We start from the raw sequence: 3,385 nt of genomic DNA, 5'->3' as shown, positions 1-3,385 counted from the left end.
TCTTTTAAATTTCAACTGGTATAATGTATAGCCTAGATCTAGATTATAATGAGGATTTTGTACATATTGGGCCTACAAACTGGGGATTCCCAAACCAAACCGATCTCTCTATTTACTCTTAAATGGCTGTCCTCCTAACAAAGATCATGCGATCTTTGCCTCTAAGCCGGGACATCACAACTCGACTAATAGTAATGCCCAAAACTAAAGTCTGAATACTGTGATAGATTTAGCTTTAGTAAAAACAATTCTAAGGAATCTGATCTGAAGTGAAAGATCTCCATTTCTAACTCTCTCTCTCTCTCTCTCTCTCTCTCTCTCTCTCTCTATATATATATATATATATATATGTATATATATATAAAACAATGTTTACACGTAAATGAACAAAGATTTTTAAAATTAAAGTTTAATCACGTTTTATAGGATTTTGTTTATGTGGCAGTTGTGGGTGTTGTTGTTATTGTTGTTAAAAAAATAACATTTTAGTGAGTTAAGACAACATGACTGATTAAACATTTAAATAACAAAACTGTTTTTGTGACAAATAAAATGTTGAAAAACTATAAGATACAATTGTGGGTTATTTGTGTGTGGATGTTTTATATTGCTTTTGTTGGAACTGCTCTGATGCTGTTGTGGTTTTAAAATAGAACATACACACATTCACAACACACACAAAAAAAGATTAGTCAACGATGTGAATGCATTGCACTTGTATTTGTAAAGAGTGTCTCTTTTTGTCGTTGCAGTTCCATGTTGTTACTGTATTGATAGTCACCTAACTAAAAATGTTCTGGATCAGAAAGTTATAGACAGATTTCCAAGAATTTTTGTGTGGAATGAAACAAATGGCTATGCATACACCGTACCTGGATCTCGTGCTTTTAGCAGCGTTTATATAGACGCAATACAGCCATAATGATGATCCCGTTTTTTCTAAGGGAAAAGTCTGACACCACTGACTGTCCATCACGTGTTTTTGACAGGAAATATGTCTTCAGTGAGTTAATGCTTGTACATCCACTTCCTTGTAGTTAAGACATTTCTGTGCTGTAATATACTGCTTCTGCCTCTTGGAGGCATGCTGTTCTTCATCTTCTGTCTGTGCAACAGCACACGCTCCCATCTTATTCTGCCTGACCTCTTGCTTGTAGTCTTTGCACTCGTGGTACACCTTGAAGCAGGCAGGGCAGCACATGGCTAGTTCACAGTGTTCACACCACACAGTGGGAAGTTTGGATGTGTTGGAATTCCTCTCTGGCATTGTTTGGAGGGTTGCACACAAGAAAGTTGCGCTGAGCATGCTCCTTCTTCTCTGAGGCACTTTCTGGAAGGGGAATGTCTGCAGGAAAGTGCTGCTCTTTTACGCGCAAACGTTTCATCAACACTGTCTTGTCTTTTTTTTTTTTTTTTTTTTGCTCACTGACTTCGGCTTTGCAAAACTTCCCTACCCCCCCCCCCCCGGGGGCAATGCCATTGACTGTAGTGTCTTTAGGCCATTCCCAAAGGGGGGAACCTTTCTTGTTCAAGCATAGTAGAATTGTAAATGGGCTGACTCATGTCACGCTCATAACTGTGCCTGATCTACAACAGGGAACTGCTGCTTTTTCTTTCCTGATCCTTACTATTGTCATTTTCCCTCTACTTCTTTTGTATGTTTGTCACTCTCTTCTGACCTACTATTTCCGGGGTGCCTTGATAGTCGAAGCAGACCTTGTGCTGTTGAAGCTAGAGAGGTGAGCAATCTAAGTCTGATTCCTTATAAAGACTTCTCTGTTGACACCCACCCCTTGGCGCTCATATGACCGTATGCCGTTGTGAGCGCCGTAAAACCCTCTACTATATATAAAACTTGTCCAAGCTTTGACAAGCTCAAAGAGAAGTTCAGCGTGGGAAAACTTCCCCCCGTTTACATAAAATTTCAGGTACAGGTGATAGGCAATTACATAGCTCATATCAAGCATGCAAAAGGTTAACTTTCTCCATCACTTGAGAAGGATATGCAGTTGATAGAACCATGTTTTTCCAGGCATTTTGTCATCCCACGGTGTCTCTCTGCCCTTGTGGTCTAGGTATTTCTTGACGGTAATGAAAGTTTCATCTTTAGTTCGAGAAAAGACACGAGTTGCGGTTTCTTTCAACCACTGGAGGATTAAGTGAGTTGCGAGCGCCGTAAAGCACTTACCAAAAACAACAAAAACAAAAACAGAAAAACAATTCTGTGGAAGTCCCAAATAAAGATGAGAGTGAACATGTTCAGCTCCCCACCTGATAGGGTTCCACCCAAGCACCACAAACTTTGTGTGGTAGGGATGCCGTCTTTCAATTATTCAGACTTGTTTAATCGCCTTCGCATGCTCTTTTCTATGCTAACCTGTCCACAGAAGGTCCAGTCTTGAAAAATTCCACACAACAATATAATATTAATATTAATAATAACTGTAGATAGATAGACTGCATAGATAGATCGGTCCCATCGGAGAGGGATGTTGAATTCGGAGGTCCCGCTTCCTCAATATAGACTAACTTGCTAGTGTTGCTAGAGGGGTTACACCCATACTCTGACTTACTTTTCTACAGATTAGATGGCAATTATACATCACTCTGTCCCGTTTGGAAACAAGCTCGAGCACTGTGTGCGCCTATCACAGTGGAAACCATTATAACAGGCCCGGTAATAACAGGGATCCCGTAATAACAGAGAGAGAGAGAGAGAGAGAGAGAGAGAGAGAGAGAGAGAGAGAGAGAGAGAGAGAGAGACGTCACTGCAAGCATACGCAGCGGGTGAAGCGAGAGAGGGCTGCTTTAGGCTCTCGTGGCCTAGAGGTTAAGGTATTTGCCTCTCATTCAAAAGTCCCGGGTTCGACTCCAGCAGGTAGCGACGGAAATTTTTTAATCTCTAGAATTGTCTCCTTTCACATCATTTCCTGCTTTTTAGCAATTTTCTGTCGTCTGCTTTCGTCTCCACTTTCTGCCCCCACCTCCTTTGCCCCCTCCTCGGGGCTCCTGACTCTTTCTGCAGCCTTTCTACTGCCTCTCCTTGGCTCCTTCTTACTGCTGTCTTTCAGTCACAGCCCTGATCTTCTGGTACGAAAGATCTACACCTAGCCTTCTCGGACAAGGGCGAAAAATATCGGAAGTCTAGTGTGCAAGTTGTGGATGTTAAAGATCTCTTGGTGGTCTAAAATTGATTGGATTAGAGTAGGCTTCGGCGGCCACACGGGCAAAATTCAAAATTTCCTACGGACTGAAAATATTTGGTGTGTCCCACGCGCTCATATGACCTTATGGCATGCAGTTGCGAGCGCCGTAAAACACTTGCCAGCCAAAAAAAAAAAGAAAAAAAAAAGACTTCGATCTACCCCTAAGCCTTGCTACACGC

The sequence above is a fragment of the Aplysia californica genome, unplaced genomic scaffold (genome assembly GCF_000002075.1).
Source record: "Aplysia californica isolate F4 #8 unplaced genomic scaffold, AplCal3.0 scaffold00299, whole genome shotgun sequence".
NCBI lineage: Eukaryota > Metazoa > Mollusca > Gastropoda > Aplysiida > Aplysiidae > Aplysia > Aplysia californica.
The sequence above is the reverse complement of the archived record's forward strand: the minus strand, read 5'-3'. Positions refer to the sequence as shown.